The 26918-nt window shown below is 41.5% G+C and overlaps 1 long non-coding RNA gene across 1 annotated transcript; it reads right to left on the reverse strand.

The window, feature by feature from the left end:
• Window positions 1-329: 329 nt before the first annotated feature.
• Window positions 330-7773, reverse strand: LOC108448841. Its single transcript, XR_001864875.1, has 3 exons — window positions 7599-7773; window positions 2147-2228; window positions 330-815 (listed from the first exon to the last, which is right to left on the reverse strand). It is a non-coding gene; the product is annotated as an uncharacterized LOC108448841 (long non-coding RNA).
• Between the last annotated feature and the right edge of the window lie 19145 nt (window positions 7774-26918).

Below are 26918 nucleotides of genomic sequence, written 5' to 3' on the forward strand. Positions count from 1 at the left end.
ATGCCTTAATCCTGCTCCCAAAGGAAAACAAGATGTCATCCAGGCTATACATATTAACTAATGCTGCAAGTTCAGAACATATGTAGTCAATAATAGATGCCATCCTACCTCTCTGAGGCTGAAGGTTAGAGGAGGGTAGGGTAAGTAACACCTGCCTAAGCAAGGAATGTTTTGAGGTCTCTTGATGGAACACAAGGTATTATTCTGAGAACTTTTTAGATACTTGGCAGCACTACCTAAATATAAGGTATTGTGGTATATATATAAGGTATATATATATATATATATATATGTGCTAAGTATATAGCACAAATAGCTGGTAAACAAATCATATAGGTTTAGATCCAGCCAGGCATTAAGCCAAGAATTTAGGTGGAACATCGTACCTACTTCAGCTGTCAGAGGCATGAGGTAGTTTATCAAGGTTCACAAGGACACATGGATATCAGAGTCAATAAAACCCAAAACATTTCTGCAAAACACATAAACAGGCACTTCAAACACCTGCTCTCCTCAATCTACTTGCCAAAGTACCTAAATATTCTAAAAGTTTCCGTTCAGCCTGAAAGACCAATTTCAACAACTTCAGCTTTGCCAAGTTAGAAAGTTGCTCTCAAGATATCCACCTTCCAAACAGCAAAATGCTGCACAGTAACCTACCAGCCGTGCTGGGCTGGGCACTTACCAGTGAACCTGTCAATATTTCTTGCATCTTTTCTGTTCTGGTGATTGTTTAATGTCTCTGGATATGCAGTACCTTCATTAAAGACAATGCAGTTACTCCAGATTTTCACTGGCCTCACCAAGAAAAAAACCTGGATCCATATAAATAAAATATTATGTGAAAGTAATAAATATTTAGATTTTCTCTTGCAAATGTACTACCTCATTTTCACTCCAATAGAGTATAATACCAGCAAGTACTCAGGGGTCTGGTAATGCATTGTTACACTTGCCAGATATGCAGGTGTACGAGCTCCATGTGCTGAAGGGTATAATGCTCTTCTCTTAGAATACAAATTAAATTAGGCCATTATCTCAGTAAAGTTCTGATCCATCAATATGACTGTTCTGGTAGTAAATATCACCATAGAAGTAGTAAAATGTGAAGACATGCCTAACTGTTCTGGACTGGAGCCTAAATTAGATTTCCAAATAGAATAACATATGTCTTGAATGTTAAGCTCCCCCTGAAGTCAACACTATCCTTATGGACCACTTTGTTTCAGACTTTGCATTTTTTTAATGAAATCATAATTTTAACACAATACAATCTCTCTTCTAGTCATTAACAACTTACAATCAAAAAAAAAAAAAAGAGCCCTAAAAATGAGTAAGCCTTGCACCTTTCAATCATGAACTCCTATTATCTCCATTCTATCCAGATGTTACTGAGACTAATAATTTTCCTTTTATGAATAATGTCATGTGTACATGGTAAGCACAAATGTGTTCTAGGACTGCTTATCTCCATGATTTTTGATGCTCACAAAAAACTTGTACAGGTGGTGAGGTCTCTGCAAAGGTCAGGAATGATCAACAATAATAGGTTATACTAAATTTGGACAGTTTACATGCAGAAAGAAGCCTGAAAAACAGGAACTGTATATCTATACAAATAAATACACCTCATTTTATTGAAACTCTATTCATAGCAAGTAATTGCAAACAGGACATCCCAGTGGACTTAACTTCTCCAGGGAATCTAACACAGTCATCTTTACAATTGACTGTGTCTACTTTCTTTTGCATGCCTCTTTGGCATGAGTAGAATCTCATTTATGCTGTTGGGTTTTGAATCAAATATCACAGGTGTTTTCAGTTCCTTTCCATCTCTGTTTTGTCTGAAAGGTAGAGTTCACCACTGTCCTAAGATAAAAATGGACCTTCATTTAACCAGTTCCTCATCCAGGCTGTAAATGCCCTGCAGGCCAGTGAGCTGGGAGCATTCAAACACAGACACAACTGCTTCCTCTGCATTAACTTGGCAAGAAACAATATTTTAAAAAATCCCAGACATTTGTTAATGGGAACGTGGAGGGTGAAAAGGAGTAGCAACTTCAACAGGGCAAAGGCCAGTGCAGCAGCAAGAAGGCACAGCCTCTGCTTAAGCGTCCTGTTGTCTGTCCTCCTTCATCCCACTCACCTTCTGAATGGTGATCACAGAGCCACAATCCTTCCATGCATGAACAACATTCAACTCATAGCTGGAAAAATCCATTGTAGTCCTTCAGTGTTTCAAGGAGAGAAAGCACAGAATATGAAAGGGTGAATACATGCTAACAGAGAAATCTACAAAGTGACAAATATAAGTTTTTTATTGGCTTTTTTAAAGCACATTCGTTTTTTAAAAGCACACTGCAGAGGGAAGAAGATGCTAGTGATGTGCATTTTCAATAAACCAAATTCATTATCATCAAGTGAGAGAATCAAAAAATTGATTAATTCTGCACATCCTTAAGACAACTTGTTCTATTTTCAACTGTGTGAAAGTTTACAAGGACAAATCAGACCTTTGAAACTAACAATTTCTTTTTTAAGGGTGTCCTTGAAAGACTGCAGCCACATATAACTTACAGGATACAAAAAAAAAAAAAAAAAAAAAAAAAAAAAAAAAACACAAAAAAAAACCACCACTGAAATAACAAAAACTCAGGTTGAATGTCAGAAATGGAAAACATACACGCAACTGCTGCAAAATAAATTACTATAGTCAGAGCTGCTCCTCAGACTCAAGAGCTCATATGGCAGTCTTTTAAAGGTCAACACTGAAGGCAGTCAAATTAGAAATGAAGTTCAAGAATATGAAATCCAGTGTTCAAATGATTTCTTTGCCCAAGGTCCTTATTAGAAAGGTAATCTCTTTTCTACCACTGTTTAACAACATATCATTACTTTGTGAAGTGTTTTAAAATACCTGGAGTACAAAAGATTATATTTAAAACCAATTCATTCTAATACATCCCAAACAATACATAGAAAATGGGAAAGAAAGGATAAAGATGTTAATTTTACTGGCAATTTTCTAACACTCCTTGAGAGAGAAAGCAAACAGCCTTAACTCCTAAAATTACATTGCAACTACAGGCCATTTTATCATGTGAAAATTACCAAGTGATGATAATTTCTCTGCTGATTTTAAATAAAGCTTCTTGGACTCTCTCACACACTGTCCTTGCCACTCTTTTTGCTATTAAAGAAAAACCCGTGAAGTTACCCCCCAGGTGAATTTTGCCAAATACTTGTAGTTCCAGTGTCAGAACCATGTCTTGCATAATGGAAAGTTTACATGAAAAGTCAAGGTTTTGATGAATGTCACACTTGAAAGCCAATTAAGTGGGCTGAAAGGAAGACACAATTTCCCATTGTCTAATTGCCTCACAGCACCTTCAAGGTAATAAATTTGTCACATTGAATTATTAATGAGGAACGAATATTTGAGTTGAAGCCTTGAATAGAAAGTAGTTCATTATCAGTTGGCATTGTTCCTTCCAAATAAAAGAGGGGCACTATGGGAGTTAAAGAAAGTTGTCAGAGAAAGCTTTCTCTCGCATCACTGTCTCACACACTAAATGCACCTTTTACATCCTGTAAACATTCCAATGAGGGGGAAAAATTATGGTGCATTTCATTCCTAATTCTCTTTGGCCTTTGCAGCCTGACAAATAAACTTCCATCTGGATCCCCCAAAACACACGCTTTAACTGTATCACTTCAGACACAGAGGTTGGAAAATTTTTAGAATTGGCTACATAAAAGTACAAGGAGCACAATAAAGCAGAGGCCAGTTTTAGGTTTATGTGGCTCTTAAAGGCTTTCTGTCTTATCTCCTCTGCAAAGCATTGCTCACACACCTGCTGAAGCCAGGGAGACAGGTAGATCCATGTATTTATCCTTAATCCACAGTTTCTAAAGCAAAGATGATGCACTTGACAAACATTCATTTCAGGACAGGAGACCTTTCTAGTGGTGAGGGACTCTCTGCTACACATCCTATGAACAGTGAGAGAAGTCATAGAAAAAATGGGGCCCAAGTCCTTGGTTTGGTGTTAGATCAAATTATGAAATTGAGTTCCTTTGGGCATATCTTGGCTTTCTCAACAGCCCAGACTGGCCATGCAGTATCTGGAACCCTGCCCTCCCAGACCACAGGGTGGCTGTCAGCTGTTGGAAGGACTAACCCCACAGACAGCACCCACCTTTGCTGCTGTAAGTTACAGCATCCTTCACTGCATTCGTGGTACCCCAGAACTTTCATCTTGGGGCACAGAAGAGCAATGGAGAAATCCAATGGCAGTTACAGAGCTTGCAGAGGAGCAGCTTTGGGCATTAACACTTGTGGGGGGGGGCTTGGCTGCAGTCATGTGTAAAGACCAAATCTTGTTCTCCTTGGGCAAAAGCTAAAGTGCTGTTAAGACTCTTTTGAGATGCAACATTTGCCAGAGAGGTTTGTTGATCTAAAGAGGTGCTTGAAGGGCCTATTCCAAATACTGGTTTGAGCCCCTAGCAAGAAATCTCTTAGACACGGCATTTCTGGCACTGTATCAGGACTCTGTAGAGATGAGGATGCCTTGGGGCTTCAGCAGCTTTAATTTTGCAATGAATTTGACTTGGTGTCTTTCATGTATGTACCAGTAAGACCTGCAGTAGAAACCTTAGAAGTTAATGAATAAGACAGGGCGATGTACAGATTTGGGCATATAATTACTATAGCAACACGTGCTCTTTCTTGCACTACACCATGAGACCTATTAGGCATGCCACAGTAAACCAAATAAATCACAGGTCACAAAACACAGCAATAAATCCTACCCATATTAAATTGCAAAGTAATTAAAACTGGTATGATATTTACATTTCAAATTCACTAATAACATCAGAAAAAATTCTGATTACAAGTGCATCCAAAGCAACCTCTGAAGTGTTTCTTTAACTACTCCTGACATGAAGCCCTGCTTTTTCCAGCAGGGCCAGATGTACAAAGGTTTATAGATACATAAATGTGCAGCAGACTCTTCCTAAGGCTTCATAAAAGTTCCTTTCTTGGTTAGATTCCTAATACCACTGAAGTAATCTTACTCTAAAAGTAAATTCTACAAGAACACACCAAAATGGGCAACTTCAGCTAATTAAGTTTTTGCAGAACACTGAATAGTACTATTTAAACTGCTTAATGACAGCTTGAGTTTTCATGTCCCAGTCCCACCTCCACCCAGGGTCAATTCAACAAACAAAAAAACCAGGTGCTCCCTTAGTGCTCTGGTACAGGCATTGTTGAAGGGTCTGAGTGGAGCCTGACCTCCTATTTCCACTGTGCTTTGCAAATAGAGAATCTCAATCCCCCAAAAGCCCCCAGGCCAGAATCTTTCAATAGTGCTGAAACAAAAAACAAAAAAATGAATTCACTCATATAAAATCTAACAGTGGAATACTCATTATCATCCCTGACTTACAGGGCAAGTCAAGCCCTTAGTCATCCTTGTCTTAATATACTCTTGCTACAGACAGTGAACAGTTTTCATCCTTTTTCAGACTAAAGCATCTACTGCAGATCATACTCTGAAATTAAACTCAAGCTTTCATTACCCATGTGGTGGATTTTATTATTCCTTTTTTTCATGTTGGTCACCTGGCAGTAGCTACATGCCCTCCTCAGGACATGGCAATTAGACACCCTGTGCTAGACACTGATATTGCACAGTCCTGGGCTTGCACTCCATGCAGTGACTCCCAGTACATCACCATGCCACTATAAACAGCAGCCAACACCTCCTGGCAACCTATGAAAAATGTCCTATTTTGAAACAATTTTGCCTCTGCATGATGTATGTTCTGTTTTGCCTTTCCCTCGCTCTTCATTACTAACAGCATTTGCATGAAAAATAGCATCTTTCTTTTTCAAAAAGTTCAATTCTTCCTGCTGCTGCTATTTTTTTCCCTGCACTTGAACTCATAATCCGCTCTTTGTGTAGCTACAGTGGAATGCTGTGAAAATGACTGTGGTATCAGCAAAAAGAATAAAATGTAGCTGCTGATGAGTTCTCAGGAGGAAGGCTGGGGGCTAATGTCGCCCTCAGTACTCAGCACAGAAACCAAATGGGCAGCTGCCAACATTTAAAATTTTGCCACCTTCAATAGCAGTTCTCTGGCTACAGCCTCACAGCTGTAAGTGGGGCTGGAATTTCTGCAGGCGTGCAGCACATCCATCTCTGCGGTGTCACACACAGCCTGGAGCCAGATAACCTCTGCCTCTTCCCTTCTGCTTCACTCCCAGGGACAGCACCGACCACCAGCCTGTCTGGAGATGCCCCTCCAAAGTCATATACAAGCAGGAACACTCACAAGCGTGTGAGACAACCCATGAAACACCTTTTCTTTTGCATCTTTGCTCAAATCCACTCAGCAGACTACAGCAGCCAGCATTTTCCTAACCCACTGCTTTTCACTCTGCAGAGGTTACTGACACTCAACTCTCACCCCTTTCCCCTCTGTGTCACAGGCCACCTGCTACCTGTGCAAAGACCTTCCTCCCATGCTGACCCTTGCACTCTGCAGGGACCATCTGGAAAATCATTCCAGAACCCCCCTCGCTCTTCCCAGTCCATTTCTTTAATTCCTCAGTGGCAACAAAGAGCCTCACAACAAGCAAGTCACTTCTCCTGGCTGATCTCAGCCTGTGTCTCCCCTGTGCTGTCAGGACTGCATCCATCATGCCCCAGCCTGTGTTTTCTCTTGGGCAATCACCATCACTTTGTCCACTGGGATGTGCATGGATAATGCTCCAGTTTGCTCTGGCACAAAAAAACAGTGCACATACATAATAAGCAAGGCTGCAATATGGAAAGCACAGGCATATGTTCATTTCACCCATTTCCCACTGTTTTTGCTGGCCTTTATCCCTAAACATGAAGCCAAACAATGAAATTATGTTTATGGGGAAATAAGATCTGTGGGACTCTGTCCAGTCATTTTTCCTTGTGTAAAACTAATACACAAAAATGTTTCTAGCTTAGAGCTGGAACATTCAACTTCCCAGGGAGAATATTTCTGCAAGAATGTGGCCAAGGAAATTTACCCCAGGAGAGAGGGAGCAAGAACCACCTACATGTGGGAAAAAATTAGCCCAGAGCAATATAAGCGGTGCACAGACCTTTTGCTGGCCCTCCACAGGGCCTGAATTTCTCCCAGCATACCCATTCCCATGCAAAGATACAAAGCACGTTGCTATCAAAGTGATGCCCTAGAGCATCACTGCAGCCATCAAATTGCTACTCTCCACTTTCCTTTCCTAGGACGAAATTACTCAAATTACATTATGGCTCCAGAAGAAAATGAGGGGGGAAAGAAGTCAACAGGAGCCACCACATGCTGTAAATCCTCAAAAGACACCTTCATCAGTCACACTGTGCCTTTTCCTTTCTTAGGAGGAGTCAGCTGCTGACTGCCTTGTTTTCTGTCCCCACCTTCTTATCAGGATTACTATAATCGTTTGATTATTCCTTTCTATGCAGTGGAGGAAAACATCAGTCATTTTAATCAAATGTTTTAGGAAGTTAAGTTTCACTTTCAAAAGGTAGCTATCTGCATGAAATACTTACTATTCTCAATGCCTTTAAACAGAACCTGTTTTCCCCAAGTGCCTGAACACTAGTTGAGAGCTCTGTCATCTTCTGGTGATCACCCATTTTATTTTTTGAAGACATGGTGGGCTGCATTCATCCAAGAATCTCTGCAAAATAGAAGAGATCCATACACGATGAACCCAATTTACAGAGCAAGTGTAGTCCCCTCAAACCCAGTAATAGAGAAACACAGAGGTGCAGGGTTGAAAAGAGCAGCAGCTGAAAGCCAGCAACTGGAAAAAGGTAAAATACTGCAAATGGAGAGAGAAGAAATAGGGGAAAGCCACAAGTCCAAACATCTCTGTGGAAAGTAATTCACAAAACTCTCCTTGCTTTGACAAAACCAGCTTGGGTGGTGGGGATGAAACTCCAACTCTGCCCTTGCCTTCCCACCAGTTTTCCTCTCTCTGGTTATTAATGCAATAAACACAAAGGCAGAAAAGATATTTTTAGGAAAATCAGTGTTTTTAAGATAAAACATCAATGTAATTCAAACAGGCAAAGTCAACTGCCTATAGTAAATTAAGTTTAAAATTTTAACAAACTGTCATGTAAAACTGGTGGTGTCTGACAAATTGAATTACGATAGTAATACATCACTCACAAAAGTATTATTGATAGTGACAGGAAGATATTGAATCTAAATTATTCATTTTTATTGATTAAACAGTATCTCTTCACCAAGAATAGGGCAAAACATCTGACAAACATTTGAGATTCGTATTTTAGCTCCTGAAATAAATAGCCGTCAATCCACCCATGCTGGGCTTTTGCATATTCCCCTGCAGTGGATCAAACTAGCATTAAACCTTCTTGCATGGAGAGCCATTCATCCACATTTCTTGAAGCTAACACCAAGCTGCAAAACGTTCTTTCCCCTCCCAGAAACCACTTTAAAAGCTGTTTCTGTGAAGATGCACACACTTGTGTGTCCCTGCGAGCAGCTGCCTTACCCACCTGCATTTCAGAGTAGGTATCCCAGGCAGGTGGGACCCCTTGGCTCAATAGCAGCCACAAAGTGCCATCCCTACTGCTAAATGCATCTGCCCAGGACCAGTCAGGAGATTTCAGCTGAAGTCTGGACCTTCAAATCATTCAACAGGGCCACTCTGAACTTCATTCCTTGCCAGCAGCAGTGATATCCCAAAATGAAAGGAGTAATTGCTTTCTGAGCTGAAAGACTAATCCAAGCCACACTGAGAATACTGACCCTAAGCAGCTCTAACGTGTATTCCAAGAAGAAAAATAATCAGGGAACAGAAAGTCAGGTTGCCTTCAATAACCAACGTGCACTTTTTCCCCTCAAACTATTACCTGTGAACAGTCCTGGGGATTGTTATTTCATTTAAATTCCCAGTTCCTTGCCCATATTCTGTCCTTTGAGGTTTTCACTGAACATGGCACTGAGCATCATACATATAATGGACAAATAAATCTACACCAGCAAAGTAGGTGGAAGTGAAAGAAAAAAGTTTAAAAACACTCAGCCCAAAACCAAGCAACATATGGGAAGGAGGCTTCTTGCACCCAGACACGTGCATTTGATAGTTTTTGGAGACTTGGCCATGGGAGCTTTGACATATCCATAAAATCCCAAGCTTTCTCCTACTATAAAAGTGAGGGAATGTCCAGCTGAGAGTTTGGATATGTTTGTGCTGTTAATGTTTTTACTTATCTGCACAGTCTTAAGGGCTGAAAGAAAATAAAGGAGCATGTGTGTACATCTGGGTGATCTTCATGCACAGTCAGGGTGGCAGAGCTGGTGGATGCAGTCTTCGGCTTCCTGTAGCAACTCACTCTCACATCAAAGCATGGGGAATAAACACAATTTTCCACATCAATGTACAGGGTAACCCACTCAGAGACTGTGCACATCATTAACATGTACAGGAATAAATGTCAAATAAACCTTTCATCACCATAATGCATTTTTGGTGGATTTTTAGGAGAATTTGACGTTCTCTTGCCTTTATCTATGTCCAAGTGTACTAATACAATGATACAGTGCTACACTTCAGGCTGAATAATCACACTTGTCTCTATCTGACTAGTTTTCTCTTCAGAACATTAAATTTGAATCCTCATAGCTTGAGCACTGTTACTAACATAAGACGACTAACATTGTTACTAACATAAGATGACCATAACAATATCTTAAGATTATGCAGCCTTTAAAAAAAGATTATATTGTTATTCTAGACTGGCAAAATTTGTGTGCCAGTGCCAAGGAAGAGTTTGCACTCTCACACGTTGGCTCTCAAGCCATGATCAGCACCGGCTGTTTGATAAACCCACATCGCACACTGCACATGGTGGAGCCCAAGGCATGGGCAATTCATTAACTGGTCCCAGGACACACACCCCAACATGGCCAAAACAAGCCTGGGAGATTGGTTTTACCACTAGCCAGTGGCTTTTCCTGTGTTTAATGTTAACGTTTAATTTTTAATTCCAAAGAAAGTATTCACTCCTGCTCCGAATTGTCAAGAGGGAATGGAAATGTCGTGCCACAGCTCCATGTCAATGAAACATTCCAGAGGAGCAGTAATACAGGAGTAGCACAATTTATTCTTTTCCCTGGTCTACAGAAGAAGATAGACGTAAATAAGATTATACTAAAGAAAATTTCTACACAGTTAACAAGCAAATTTATTTAGATACCAGGCTGATTTTTATAGGGTTTGGGGTTTTTTTCAGAAAAAAAAATTCTTCCACTGCCTCCAACTGACATTTTTATTTCTTTTACATGAAGAAAAAGTCTTTCTTGTCTTTTGGTACAAGAAAGTTCAGCCTACTACCCGGATTATTTCTGTCTACTTGAAATAAAAATGAATTTGTTTTATATATTTGACCTTTGATAAACTACTATACAGTAAATCCTTTTCATTTCCCTCTCCCTGCTGATGTGTATTTGGGCCAGTATAAATACAGCGCCTTTCAGCAGCTCTGAGAAACTTCAACAAGGGACCATGGAATATTAGTTTGTTCCTAGCATTACTATGTCCTTGTTTAAAAACCCTGGATGATCCATCAGAAAAAAAACACCAAGTAAAGAACCTTAATGTTTAAATTATTCACAGCCACTCTACCAAAAAACAATGAATCCAAGATGTTTCAATACCTCTTAACACCTTAACATCTAATTTAAACACCTACTTCTTAAATGTCCTAGTTTTAACACATTTCAGCTACACAACAGAAATATCCTGAACCATTAAATCAAATGGAACTTCTCAATCCTAATCCCTTACTAATATTTCACAACTCATTCCCTTCATACCAAATTCACAGTGAAAATATATAGGAGAGGCTTTGGATCAATCCCCAAAGGTCTACAGCACTGGAATAAAAACTGGGACAAGATGTCTTGGTACCTATTTAAACCTGGAGGTTAGACTCTGTTTTGTGGGGAACAGTGAATGAAATCTGGGTCCCACTGACTTCTAGTCACTGCAGACTCCCATTAGAGACACTCTCCCATTAGCAAGAACTCACCACACACACCTCTGAGTTACACCATCGTGTTGGCCATGGAGCAAAAGAGAATGGACAGATAAGATGTTTTTCTGCTAAGAGATGAATAAGAGCCTGTAACTGCCAAGAGGGCTGAAGAAAAAACTGATGGTATGTGGAAGAAAAACAAAAAGTTTCAAACCATTCCTTCAACTGAGAGAAATTGGCTCTTTATTTCCACAGGGAAGAGTTTACAGGTATTTCTCAATGATTTTCAGCAAATAAATATTAAAAAGAATCTTTCATGTCGATAACCTCTCTTTTATCTTCTGCCTAGCCCAGAACCACCTTGTGCTGAGTCTCTGAGAACAAAGTTAGTGAGTCCTTCCTCTGCAAGATCATTTTGCTACCTGCTAGTTAGCATTTCCTGAATCTTTATACTTCAATGAAAAACAATGCATCTCAGGAAAGAGACTAGAGGAGAAACTTTAAAAATTTTAGATCATTTTCTTAATTATTCAACAAACAGCTTTTCTTGTTCAGCTTTACTGTTCTGCACAGCTGTCCTATTATTCAGCAATTAATGCTAAAAATAAAAGCAGCTCTTCAGATCCTCAGGAAGTAAGTCCTATGCCAAAAACCACTATTAAAAAGCCATAAATCTGCTGGGTGCAGCTCTCAGATGTAGAAATGTCCAGCTGAAAACATTCAGATAGCCCAGCTACCTCGGTGAGCCTCTAATTACATCAGCCCACACAAAATTTCTGAAAAGATCTTGAGTTCAAACAGGTGAACAAAGCATATCAAGCATTGGCCATGACTATTTCTGAGCTGCTCCTCTTATGCATTACATGGTGTCCAGCTTCTGTAATAAGTAAATCACAAAGTTTGATCAGTTTGTGTACTAATAACTGATCTAAGTCAAGGCAGAAAAAAACCTGCAATATATGATTTTGGAATGCAAATACCTAAGTGGCCAGACTGTAATCCTCACACCAGCATTCTGGTTTGCTCTGCCTTACCGCCTCAAGTTTCTTTAGAATATCCTGTTCTTGCTACAGTTTTTATTTTTTTCCTGGTGATAAAAGGTTTTCCATCACACAGAGCTATTTCCTAGGCAGCAGCAGAGGCTCCATTTTGCACTATGAGCTCCCTGAGAAGTCACCAGGAGCTGCAGGTCTCTGCACCCAATGGGGATTTATTTTCACTGCCAAACCCCAGAGCTGCTTCAAGGCAGTACAACTCCATTTCTGTGGGGACCCAGCACTGTCATTTTATCATGAGGAAAACTTCAGGGGGGTGGACACAGTGCTGGCCTCTCCCAGCAAAGAGCAATCCCACCATGTCTCCAGTAGGATTTTACAGCAGAACAGCTGATACCCACAGGGCTGGCACAGGGCACAGGTGAAGGAGGCAGCTGCCAGGATGCTGCCTGTAGGAAAGGCAGCCTGTTTGCTCTGATTTACCAGAAGATGCTGGGATGGACTGTGTCAAACCAGCACAGCCTCCTGCTCTGGGAGAAGAGGGAGACACGCAGGGTTGTTAGAGGAGGCAGCTCTCTCCTGCTACAGCCACCACATCCCACCCCAGCCCATGGGACCCTTCTCACTGGGTCCTCACCAGGGGCCCCAGTGCAGGCAGCAGGCTCAGAATGCACAGAGTGCCCTGGATGCACATGGATGGATTTACCAGCACACAACCCTGCGGAACTGGGTTTGCTTTGTAATTTCATCCTTGACACTTGTGCTACAAACCATGGACTTCCCTTGTAAGGGAAAAGAAACCTGAAATCCAAATCACCACGAGCAGCCTGAGCTGGTGAAGTTGCAAGGCCCATTTTGGCAAACAGAGGCGAAGGGCAGTCACCCACAATGTCACCCCAGCCATGCTGGCCCTGCAGCACACCTTCAAATCCACGGCAATGCTCTGTTCTGAGCCTGAGTAGCACAGCCCAAACTGCTTCCCAGCTGAGGCTGCAGCAGCACTTCAGTCCCACCACCTTCAGGGCTTCAGATTCAACTCAGCACAAAGACAAGAAAATCTTGCAGTTTAGGCAAGTAGAAAAGTATCTTTGCCTGAGTACAAACAAAACTTAGTATTCTCTGTCCACAAGCCAACTTTTGGCAATTAATAATTGGGAAAGTGTAGTAAAATGTTTTGAAAGATAAAGTTTCTAGAGATTCCTCCTGTTCTTTCAAAAGCATCATGTGAAATTGCTCAATTCCACCTAGGTGTAAAGACAAGGGAATAGCAAGCACTGCTAAGAAAACTAAATGACAACTCATGCACTTATAACAAAGTCTCATTGTTGATGGAGATACTCATGAATTTAGCCAAAAGTTATTTGCAAATAATATCTGTTTCTGAGGTTGTAGTGTTCACCATCATCTCTCTTAATTGTTTCTGACACATTCCATATTATCTATGGCCTTCAGTGACACTGGGAAATTAACTCTCAGTCTTCTTCAAAGCAAATGTGCCAAGAAACAGAATTAAATGCCGCACATTTGTATTACAGCATTCAGGCACCTGAAGTAATCAAGCCAGTGCATGCAATGACATGGTGGGAATAATACTCATATAAACACCTGTGAGGAACGAGGGCATCCGTAGGCAGATTTTTGCTCTCTCCAGTATCTTGTCTGCACTTGGTTGTTCAGGGAGATCCTGAAATTCCAAGAAGCTTAATCAGCCCATGCTGATAGAAGACCAGTCCCAGCATGGCTTGCATGAGGGACTTGCAGAGAGGAACAGAAACAAACTCTTCTCAGGGACCACTCACCCCAAAAATATCTATCAGCCTGGAGATGTATGAAAGGTGCAGCTGTCCCAAAATAGGAACAAGATGCCAACCCTTATTCATCCTTCCCCCAGTATTTGTCCACACTTCCTGCAACACAATGCATACATACAGTATTTTTTGGCCTGTGAAAGAATTCTGTTAATGCAATCAGTAGCCTCAGATAGGAGCATCCATTATGTACTTTGGAAAGTTAAGGAAATCTGCCCACCAGAAAGGCTGAAAATTGCTGTCCTTCAGCTGTGTCATATTTACTCTCCAGGGCTATTTCCTTTTCAAAACAGTTTGTGGGCAGAAATTCCTTCTTGTGGCAGGTGCAGGTAAAAACTTACAATCCATGGGCAAATTTATAGCAGAGGCTTGGTACCGAAAGATAGGAACTGAAAATTAACTCTTACTGCTTTCAAATCCATTAAGTTCCTGTTCCTTCAGGTCTCTAAATCTTCTCATGACCTGCCCATGGAACCCAGCCTGGGTTGGATGCCACTGTCTCTGCAGGGGAAAACAATAATAAAACTTTGCTTCTTAAGCCTTAACATTTTACTAGAGCTTAACATCAGTTGGGCAGCTTCTTTAAAGGTCCATCTTTACCCACAGAGAGCAGTAAAAAGATCAGTCAGAGAGCAGGATCCTAAAATACACCAACTCTTCGTATGCATTTGAAGTCAGGCTGTCTGATCCATTGTCTTATCTCCCTGTTTTATCTGCAACCTGCAAACCTTTCCACCAGAAGATCTGTATGTCATAGATGTCTGTGAAATAGTTATTCTTCAGACGCATTTGGATGGAAACAAGGCACTGTTATGCACAGATCAGAGACTGCAGCTCATCAGCACCTCTTATTGCTAAGTGGGAAACTGCAGACAGAGACACACACACAGATGCAGCTCCTCCATCACGGTGAGGCTGCTGCAGTGCCAGAGCTGCACAACCATGGCAGAGAGAGTGCCCACAATGGGTACCATGTGCTCTGCACCACATGGTGAGACACAAGGAGTGGTTGGAGCAGGTTGGAGAGGGGTACAACATAAATGCAACCATTACATTTGATAGGCAGCTGTCACGGAGCTTTTTCATAAACATCATGGCACAGTCCCATTAAAAATTCACCTTCTTTTCTTAAAAAATCTTTTCTTTCTAATGGCAGTTCTGCTGAAGATCTTGCAGCCAGAGGAGTCTAGTGGCCTGGCAGTAGTGTTGTGAAAAGTCTAAGGAAATCCTTTATTCATCAACTTACAGTCTTAACCAAGTCTCTGCAAATAACCTGATTACTGTATATTCTGATATACTAATAAATAATTTTTAAAGAGGCTATAGCAAATGAAAATTAGAAGGTCTAAAGTCACAGAATGCTGTGAATTGGTCTGATAGCACTTGAGGACACTAAACAAGCAAATTTGCCACATTAAAAAAATATGAAGTCACTGTCAGAGAATTGTAGAATTGTTTAGGTTGGAAAAGACCTCTAAGATTGTTGAGTCCAGCTGTTATCCCAGCACTGCCAAGCCTGTCACTAAACCATGTCCCCAAGGGCTCCATCTACACATCTTTTAAACCCTTCCAGGGTTGATGACTCTATCACTGCCCTGCAGAGCCTGTTCAATGCTTGAAAACCCTTTCGGTAAAGAAATTTGTTGTAATATCTGATCTAAACCTCCCCTGACACATTTTCTTTTGACCCATCCTGTGTTATTTGAGGGAAGAGCACGACTCCCACCATGCGACACCCTCCTGTCAGGGAGTTGTAGAGAGTGATAAGGTTACCCCAAACTTCCTTTTCTCCAGACTAAACACCCTCAGCTGCTCCTCATCAGGCTGGTGCTCCAGAGCTTTCCCCAGCTCCATTCCCTTCCCTGGACATGCTCCAGCCCCTCAGTGTCCTTCTTGTCATCAGGGGCCCAGAGCTGGACACAGGATTTGAGGTGTGGCCTCACCAGTGCCCAGCACAGGGGACAGTCACTGCCCTGGTCCTGCTGGCCACACCATGGCTGGGACAGGCCAGGTGCCATTGGCCTCTTGCCCACCTGGGCACACCTGGCTCGTGTTCAGCCACTGCCAACCAGCACCCCCAGGGCCTTTCCTGCTGGGCACTTTCCACCCCCTCTGCCCCAGCCTGGAGCACTGTATGGGGTTGTTGTGACCCAAGGGCAGCATCCAGCACTTGTCCTTGTTGAACCTCATCCAGCTGGCCTCAGGCCATTGATCCAGCCTGTCCAGGTCCCTTCCTGCCCTCCAGCATATTAACACTCCCACAAAACCTGGTGTTATCTGCAAAGTGACTGAGAGTAGCCTCAATCCCCTCATCCAGATCACCAGTCAAGATATTAAGCAGAACTGGCCCCAGTACTGAGCCTTGGGGAAGACCACTTGTGACCAGCTGCCAACTGGATTTAATTTCATTCACCATCACTCTCTGGGATTGGCCATCCAGCCAGTTTTTCACCCAGCAGCAACTGTCAAAGCAGATGATGTGGCAAAAGAATTCATGTTGATAACACTTCCATTTTCCATTATTAACTTGATCTTTTGATGTCCAGATCAAAGCAAACCCATAAATGGGAGTCCTGACATGATTAAAACAGCCATGAAAATGTTAAGGGCTGCTTAATTGTCTTACAATTCAGCACAAGATTTAAGGGAAAAGTGTCACATATGAAAGATGGAAATTAGAAGATAGATGGAGTAAGGGTTAAGCTGAGCTTTTAATCAATGTATCAGGCCCTGAGGACAAGGACTTGGCACAGATGTGAATGAGACACAGAAGGTTTCTGAGAAGACAAGATCCACAAGGACCCTCCATAACCACCTTGCTATTAACATTTATCTTTTTCATAGTTCTACATCTGCAGTATTAAGGAGACAATTACTTATGTACCTTACCAATGCATTATTACCAAATTACCAAATGCAAACCACCATACAACCTTCAGGTAGGAGATGGCAACAAACATCTCCAAAGTACAGGCAACAGGCAAAATAAAAACAGAGATTTTAGCATTTTTAATTTATTGACTAGCAGGGAATGATCTCATGGGTGTCTGATGGCAGAGGAAATAGCTGCTCCAATTCGTTGGTATAATTGTCAGCACTGAACCCAAGCAAAGCAGAAAATGTGACATCTTTCAGCCAAACTTAATGGGAATGTAAATGGGTTGAAAAGGAATTGCAATCAGGTCTACAATTGAAATGTTGAGGTGCTTAGAAAAAATTACTTATTGTGATAACAAAATAAGTGTTATATGAACCAATAAGTCACCGAAGTTGTCAATGCTTAGGAGATAATTTGAAAATACACAGCTTTGCAGTTGTTTGGAAGTATGTCATGGATTTTTTTTTAATACACATGACAGCCAGTATTTTGTGTAGACTCAGAGAAAATTCACATTCACTTCTGACTCATTATCATAAATAATAATCATAAAGTTTCATGCTCTTTATTTATCTAATAAGAGTGTGCATATAAAACAAAAGGCCAGATTGCCCTTCAAAATATCAGCAATTGTTTTCCCTCTCATTTTGAGTAAAATTTTTCTTATCAATTATGTAAATCATTAGCAACACACCTGAAAATCAAATACTTTTTTCCCCTGCAGAAGATCTTAGCACAGAGAAGTTGCTTCAAATCAGGAGGGACACAGAGGCAGTAAGGGTAGAAGAACACAACTGAAATTAATCATGTCTAACCCCTCATCCTTATCATAGAACCTACTAGAACATAATCATTCCTGACTCAACTTTGCCAAAATTTTATCCTAAAAAATCCTTCAGCATGTAGACTTCTTACCTAGGGAACCTATTCCAATGATGGGCCAACAACTTCACCCTGGATTGCCCAATTCACACACTTGGAAGTTTTGTGTCAGGCTTTAAGATGACTTTCCTTGAGTTCTTGTATTTTCCAGCTTAGTTTTTGAACCTTGAAATCTTGTATTTCCCAGCCTCTCTGAAATATGATCCTAATTTTTTTTAGCAGAAATTGATAGCTTTTCCTAATTATTTAGTCTAGGCACTGAAACTTGGGAAACAAAAATATATACTTCTTCCAAGTGCTGACAGTATTCACTTAATTTCTTGCAACCAGGGTGGAGAGAATAATAGTCCATTGTCCTTTAACCTCCCAGGGCTCAAAAACTCATAGAAATGCTGCCTCTTGCACAGTGTTTATCCAGACTTTGCTGGAGGCCAAGGGAAGGTGCCCCTGGGTGCCCTGCACCCCCCATCCCCCATCCCGTGCCCCCATGGCCCCCAGCCCTTGTTATCATCATCCCCTTTGCTCCAGGGGACCACGCTGCAGCTGTCCTGCTCTTCTCTCTCCCTTCTGTCCTGTCACTTCCTCTAAGCACATTGATCCAGAAAGTATTTCTCTGGTCCTTTGCTCCATCTGCTGCTCAAACGTTAAATGTGAAAGAAGGCAGAGCCCCTGGACTACAGCAGAAATGCTGTTTAGGGTTTGATGCTACTGCAGTTCACGTGCATTATCAATTTGAAATAAAAGCAAAATGCTTTGCAGGGGATTGCAGGTACCAGAGATTTAGCTTAACTTTAATTTGGACAAAGAAAAGAAAAGAAAAAAAATAGGGGAAAAAATTTTAAAAATTAAGATTTTCTTTTACCACCTTCCAGTTTTCCAGAAATTCCTTAATTCTATGCTAGATTACATATTAGAGATTTACATTTATGGCGATATTTTTTCCTCCAGTTTGGACATATTTATTTTCTTTGTTTATTCAGGAAATGAAATGGGAGCAGAATGGGACAGAAGAGTTTTGCTTTTTCCTTTCCAGAACAGAACCACAGCACCCACTGATTACTGGATTTTTGGTTCAAGGTTGTTTGGGCAAGCCAACTTTATTTTTCCTGAAGAAAATCTTAAGGACATTGCTTTGGTATTTAGGGGAAGAAGGAGCTCTGTGCGTTTACCACTTTTTTGTTTAACATGATCCCAGAACACAGATGAATTTTAGCACTTTTGGGCACATGAATTTTAGTGGGTTTGGGCACATATGTTTCTTCTGAGTGAAAGGCAGCAAAATTTAGTCACAGCCTCATTCATCACTGGCCTGATCCAACTTACACTGAAATCTGTGGGCACATCTCCACAAAACTGGACCCGTGCACCCAACAATTCTCCTCTGACCAGTCTAAAAATAACAGCGGTCTTGTATGAAGCCAGACATAAATGGATACCAGACAATAAATCACTGTAATAAGTGATACCAAGAGAAGAAAATGGGGATTCAAGTCAAGTTCTAGATTTATAAACCATAGAGGCAAAAGATCTAGCAGCTGTAAAGAAACAAATGGGTATGATTTACTGCTTTGTTCTGTTTGCAGATAAACGTTGCAATTGCAGCTCCAGTTAATAATCATGCAGGAATCCATAGCTGTAAGCACAAAGAGAACAATAAAACAGCAAAACTCCAAAGTTACAACGTACAATGGAAGATGGAAGTTGATGCAGCAGGGCTTTGCCTTCCTCCTTCATTTGGCAGTACTGTGAAAGTGGTATAACGACTTAGAAAATAATGAATACATAACTAAAACTATGTCAGAATAAGCAAGAAGGGAAAAACCATGGGTTTGCTACCAGTCTCTCTCAGTACTAACTGCTGATTTTGATAGCTTTGCGCTTCTTAGCCAGCAACACATGGGAAGGGGAGGGGAAAAAATGTTTTATTCAGTGCTCAATAAATGTACTGCAGCTTCATACTGACACGGCACTCAGGACAAAAGCACTTCACTGTGCCATCAAGGAGCTGAACTTCTAGTCCTGCCTTGTCTAAAAAAACCAAGTGATGCCCCTTCTCCCAGTCAAATGACACATTAGTTGCTGTCACTTCTGTCAAGCCTGAGTTATAATGATAGCATTACTGCTCGTACAGCCTGCAGGCAAACCAAACAGCATCAGAGAGGGAGGCTGCCAGGAAGGTGCAGTCACCACCTCATCTGCCTAGTGAGAGGAATAATGTTTTTTGCAAGAGATATTTCCCAAAGAGCAGTGATCCTTGCAAATTGCCCTGAGAAACACCCATGCCTTTCTGACCAGCCTCCTTTTCATTCTACAGATACAATAAATCAACCTTCACATCCACAGCTGATAACAGTATTTTTCCTCATCAAGCTGAGGCTCTTTCTGTCATACTCAGCCCCCAGCAGACCATCCTCCTGGTGCTGTGTTTTGACACAGGCTTTTTGTGAGGTTTCTGACCTCCCCATGCTGCAATCCAGCTCTGATCATACAGCTGAATGCATGAGAGCTGCAATGTAGAAATTAGCACATGGCACAAAACAGAGACCTTTCGACCCAAGTAAAGGCAGGGTTATGTCTGATAGGATTATTGTCCTGCCATGCATCCATCCTTGAGAATAGTTTCATTTAAAAAGAGACCATTTTAAATTTTCACCTGCTTGCCAATATTCGAAATTTGTCCCATCATTTCCAATTCTGCCAGATAGTCTGAACTCCCCCTAACAGGCTTCAATTCCTCTCTCTACTGCCAGGCAATGCACTCTCATTGTTTGTTTGCTGACAAACCGGAGCTTGCCCTGGGGTTTCCGTGCCCCCAGCAAACAGCTGCCCAGGTTCTGTCCCACTACCCACCAACCAGTGGGTGTGGAACAGGCAGGGACCAGCCTCCCATCTCAGCATCACACTGAGCTGCTGCTGCAGCAGCGACAGCTCCTTATCAGAGCATCTGCCCCACCAAAGCTCATTAGGGGGAAATAAGCAAGGAGTGCTGGGGAAGGATCTTGTCATCGTTAATAATGTCAGACCCTTTTCTGCCTTGTCTTTTCATGTTAAAATTTTCAGAAGAACATGGAGGAGTCACATTTGAGAGGTCCTAGAGTACCTTTGATATTCTGATCAAACTTGGCATCTACTACTTTATGTCTGCAGTAAATGATCTTTGGAGCTCACGTACACATCATGTATTAGCATATGTAGCTTTTTTTGTATCTATTTGATATGTATGATTCTGTTTAGCTGCATATGGATACACAGCTACCTATTCCTTTGCCTATTCTGATATCCAAAGGGATTCTCAGGCAAATTCCCACTAGGCTGGCCTCAAGGATCATACTTTTCTGAGCTATACAGGGTCACAGCAGTTACTCTGAACAGCTCATCAGTCTATCAAAGAAGTAGGTGACTCCTGCTAGCCAGCCACACAGACTGGCTGTTTTTCCCTTTCCCCTTCTGACAGATAAATTATTGCACATATAACATGGAAGTTTTCCTTTAAATTCATTAACAGTTCATCCACACACTACAGCAAGCTGTTATATTTGGATACCTTTCTCCCATAAGCCTCAGGCTGACTTCTCTCTCTTAAAAATAGTTTCCCAGTGGATACCAACATGGTTATGGTGGTGTACAGTCCCCTCCCTGTGTTTTATCCCCAGTTCACATCTCTAGTGCAGCATAAGAAGTACCAGGCTCCTGAAAGACCATGGAAGGCTCCTACCTTTGAGATTTTTATCTCAGACTCCCTGTGAGTCACATTAACTTCCTTGCAGTTTGAAATTAGACTTGTCTGGCCCCACAATCTCACTGAATGCAGCAGTGTGCTGACTGAAGCATGCACTGCCTCAGCTGCAAACACCTGGGAGGGAACCTGCCTGCACCAGCCTGCAGCAGGTTTCTGATGGAGCACATGAAGGGAGTTCTTCAACAAAAACACTGACAGCAAACCCTGCCCCACGGGTGTTAGCAATTCTAGCAGGTGCCACAGGTAGCCCCAGGTATAACAACCTTCTTCCCTCTCTAGGATGCCCATACTCACCCTGACAAGCTGCTGTGCATCCCACTGCACACCATAAACAGACTTTCTATCTACCGTGCAGAACATAAAAGAGAAGTTTTGTTGTCAATCTCCCATTATTTTTGCTGCAGATGTAATGAAAGGTGGGAATGGGCATGATTTATTTAATGAGCACATCCAGCAGTGTCAAAAGGCACCAGCCCTGCAGCCCCTGCCCCCCCACAACAGCCTCAGCAAGTGGGGCACTGGAGAAGGTGCCTGCTCCCACAGACACTGGAAGAGCTGTAATTACTGATTTCCTGCTACATTCAGCGACCTGACCTAGACAAAGTTTCACTAAGTTACTTCAGGACATGCATTTCCTCTGCTTTGTCACTGGAGCTATTAAAACCTCCTACACAGGGTTTTCCTTTGATGCAATTATTTGCTCACAGGGAACTCATCTGAAATTTTCTCCCAGACCCAAAACAGCACCCAGCACAGTAGCTAGATTTAATCCAAAACCCAAGAACTTCCTATGGCACAACTTGGGGGCTGGCAGCCCTTGCTGCTCCCCACACCCTCCTCCTCCTGCTGTCTCACCCTTGCTTTTTCTTTAACTACCAAGAATCCCTAATTTCTGATACTAGATGTCCAGAAGTCTCACATATAGAGGAATCATCTCCCCATCTTGCTTATATTACAAAACAAATTAGAGATATTGAAGTGAAGTGTGTTAATCCTGTAATTATCATGGTTATAATGAGGCAGTTTAATGATCTTGTTAATTGTCTGTTCAGCAAGACTGGATTGGAAAACATTCCTTACCCCATCCACCCTTTTAATTCTGCTTAGATCAGATGTTTCCTGTAAGTGAAGAGCTGTAGCTATGTGTATCACTACCCCATCACCAAATTAATGTTTAAAAATTGCTGCAGGTCTAACCAAAGGCCAAGTATTATATTGTAAGCAATGCCTATGTGGCCACAGCCAGTAGCTATTCAGCTATATATTAATTCAGACAAGATTGCCAGAGGAAGCAAAAACAGAAATAAAACATCTCTGTGAGGACTAAAATTTTGCTTATGGATTGACTGTTAAAGGTCTTAAAATTATCAACTGAAATAAGCTGCCTGAAAGTTGTTTCTGCCTAATCAACTCCTTCCTGTTTATTCTGCTGCACAGACCCACCCTCAGCCTGTGGCAGTGGCTAAATACAGGTGCTGTCCCAGAAGCCACCTTCAATGCCCCAGGAAACTTCATTCTCCAGCTCTTGCACACCTTGGGAGCAACTCAGGACCCCCTACCTGTGTCATCAGAGACTCATTAAGAATGATCTGTATAAAAGAAAACAATCAAGAATGGGTACACAAGTAAGTAATTGTTCACTACTGCAAAAAACACATGCTTCCAGCACATCAGCTGCTCTGCAGGAGTTGTCATGCATATGCTAATCCTGGAGTAAACTGAAAGTAATTCAAAGCAATGAAGCAGTAATTTACCCCATGTTTACTGTAATTCAGCCATGCTTTCCCTGCCATGGCTTGTTCAAAACCCCACATCTCATCCTTCCAGCTCTCTCAGCTGTAAAAAAGGTGAACTAAGTGTTACTGTAATAGGTAAAATTTACCAAGCATCTCAATGTAGAATTCTCATTTTGAGGCTGACACACCTGTGTTTCCCCAGAAAATGACTGCAGAAATGAAAAAGGATGAAGGGTCTGTCCATTTAGCCAAACATACAACTCTGAGCTACAGAGGCACCTGGAGAACTTCTTCCAAGTACCAGCCATCTCTCTGAGATCCCTACCTCGCTGCTACAAAGCAAAGGTAACTTGTCATCAAGCCTGGTAATAACAGTGCTGTGAGCAGCCACCCAAAGCCCAGAGGTCAGATTTAAACTGAGATTAAACCAGCAAAGCTCCACCAGTCAGAAAACACAGTGATTTACAAGCAGCTGAGAACCCAACCTCTGCACCCAGCAAGCTTTGCACCACCTCGCCCAGGCAACCGTCCCAGCACACGTAGGCCAAGCTGCCCAGCACAGCAGAGAACAGACAAAAATCAGGAGTTATCTCTTACTGCAACCAGATCTTAATGCTCAGCACCTACCAGATTTTGTTTCTAGTACATTTGACATGCTAGAGAAATAATGAATAGTAATTAGAATTAATCATTGCAAGTTCCATTGCAATTAACAGCAGCGGTTAGCATGCCAATTATTTATGAATACAGAAGTGACGTATGGGATCAGCCCAAAGATTTAACTAACCCACTGTCCCATTTCCAACAACTGTCAGCAGCAAATGCCTGGAAATACATTTGCAAGGGCGAGGCAGGCATCAAGCAATGATTCCCCTGAATATTTTTCCAACCTCCAAGGGCTCACAGCTGAGAAATTTCTTGAGCCAAAGACTCCTGCCAGGGCTGTGCATCTGAGCAGCTGGCACCCAGCAGCACCCACAAACTCCTTTTCCCTGCAGAACATCTCTGCCTGTGCCTCAAAGGCCAAGCCCCAGAGGGTACAGGCAAGTCCTGCATGTAGCACAATTTCTTTGCTTATTTGAGATGCAATTCTCTTAGCATCACTGCATGAGCTCAAGGCATCACAGGGCTGGAGCACTCCTTTAGCCAAGTGCTAAGTGTTAGTTTGCTGAGAAAAGGGCTCAAAAGTGAGACAACAGCAGGTAATAAATATACTATGGTCTAGTGATTTCCCATAGCTTTAAAAAATACTGTCAGTGCAGCATTTGGCCATGATAACCAAAGGATGCAATCAGGAGAAAGTTTGTAGATAAGAACTAGACTTCGTTAAAACCAACCAGCAGAGATTAAAAATGAAGACAAGAAAAGCTTATCGAGACACAAGTCCTCTTCCCAGTTCTATCAGCTCTCCTATTAAACCCTATCATCTCTCCCCAGAGATCTGCCTTGACTGAGCAGTGCTTGGTGCAGGAACAACAGGGACCAGGTTGGTTTAGCCCCTCCTAGAAGGCCATTGCCCCCGCTCCCCACCCTGCAGCACCCACAGAAAGAATGGGCCTCCCATGCCAAGCAAGACCTGGGAATAAAAGTTCATTTACCAGCAATGGGAAAAATATTCCCTTGGCGGGAAGAGGAGAGGTCAAGTTACAGTGCAATCTGTTAAATGAGTCTGTTTCTCACCACACTTCAGAAAATAGAGTGGAAACAGCAGAGTGATGACATTCGGTGGAATCACCAGTGAGGTGGGTAAAAAGCCAAGGGGATGAGGCTGATCTCATTTCCCTCACTCCTACAACAGACACTTTTATTCTGTGCTTCACATTCCTGATAGCACAGACACAGCCATCTGCAGGGGGTTGAACTGCAGGAAGAAAGAAAAGCCAAAGAAAGTTATTCAATAACTTCAGACAGGTTTTGGTGAAAGCTCCAAAAGCCCTTCCAACTCAGCCAGGCAGTAGCTGTGTGCAAATCAGCTGTAACACCTGAAGAAGGTAGCCCAGTGTGAAATTTTAAATAAAATACATAATGGTTTTCAAACATATGTTACAGCAAGGAAACCACTGAAGATGATGGAGAGCCTTGTTTGTTGTTCGGGATTTTGGTTTTGTTTTGAAACAATTTTGCAATAACACCACTTCAAAACAAGCTGCCATATATGAAATGGCAGAGTCAATATTACTGAGTAGGACTATTTTTAAATAAAACACTCATTTGTTTCTCATTGTGCCTTCAAAATTATAAGCTTCTTGATTACAAAGCCCTTTCTCAGAAAACCTCAGATTAAGAGGCATGGTGCTGGCAGCCAGGACTGTTATCAGCATTGTTATGATCCTCAGCAATATAGCCACGCTGCAAATGAATTTGCATGCCAGAAATATTTGGGGCCAAACACAGTGAAACTGTTCATTATTCCTGAGCTGTAACATGGCTCAAAACCATCCCTTTATCCATTACCTCTGTCCATTAACCATCCCTCTGTTTATTGGTCCACCTTCAATATGAGGAACTGGTGAAAAGTTTGGGGTAAAAAACTCTGCAAAGATGAATTCAAGTCAGAACCAATATTTATTCCAAGATTGTTCCTCATTCCATTCCATCTACTCCCCAGCTCTTCACAATAAATCACTTGGGCTCCCCATATACTGCAGCACATCAGATCTCAACAGCGTAGATCAGAATACACAGCTGTGTTTATGCGAAAGAGAAACTAATAAATGAAAAATTATGAGTGGAAATTGAATCTGCTAGACGAATGCTCAGCAATAGATTAACATATGCTGCATTTGCAAAAAAAAAATACTTTAACTCCAGCTTATATTAAATATTGAGATCGCTGAGTTTTCCTCAATGTTCTGCATGCCTCGATATATTGTAAGCGAGCATATTTCATTAGTTGCATATATCCATATCTCTCTAATAACTTTCAAACTCCTGGACTCCTGTCATTTGGACTTATATTTGAAGAGACACTTGAGACCTATAAAAGAAGGGGAAAAAAACCAAAAACCAATACTAAAAGCAATGTGCTTTCAGTGCTTTTGTCAGTGGAAACTTTCTTTTAAGCTGTATAATTGAAAAGCAATGCAGTAGCACAAAATATTACATGAGATGAGAAACATTTCAGTGACAGCCTCGCAGCCCACAAACCAAAACATAATGCATTGTTTATCACAGATAATTGCAGGCTTTCCATCCCATTTTAATCTTTTTGTTAGCTTGTAAACAAACTCTCTGTCCCAATTTTAGAGACAGGAAATAAGAAAAAACATTTGCATTCTCTTCTAAAGAATATTCATTATTCAGAGTGACAGAGAGAATAAACTGGATCTTCTGCAGAACATACTACCCTGCTCATGGTAGCTACCCTTTGCTAGATAAGATACAAGCCAGTGAACCTCACAACACATTTTCTTTATTTAACTTTTAGGAAGCTGTAACTAAGCTGTAAGCTTCTCTGTTTCTGTTCCTTGGCTTTGAATTCATTTTCTGCCTTATTTTAATATTTTCTAAATTAAAAAAAAAAAAAAATCCCACGAAAGTCAAACCTTTTTCATGCAGATGAGGATGCCAGGAAGTAATTCAGTAGCAGATTTATCCCTGAGAACAGGAACACATTTAAAAAGTCATATCTCCATTTTTAATCATTTTTACAATCTAAGAGAGAGAATTTTCTAGTGAGATAGTTTTCCTCCTGCCTGGACTGCTCTGAAGAGCAGACACAGTCTATGTAACTTCTGAGCTACTGAAAAATCCATGAGAAGGTCAAAAATGTAATTCTGACACCAGTTTTAATTCAGCCTAGTTCAGCCAAAGGCAC

Source organism: Corvus brachyrhynchos, unplaced genomic scaffold (assembly GCF_000691975.1).
Source record: "Corvus brachyrhynchos isolate BGI_N302 unplaced genomic scaffold, ASM69197v1 scaffold398, whole genome shotgun sequence".
In the NCBI taxonomy this organism is placed as follows: domain Eukaryota; kingdom Metazoa; phylum Chordata; class Aves; order Passeriformes; family Corvidae; genus Corvus; species Corvus brachyrhynchos.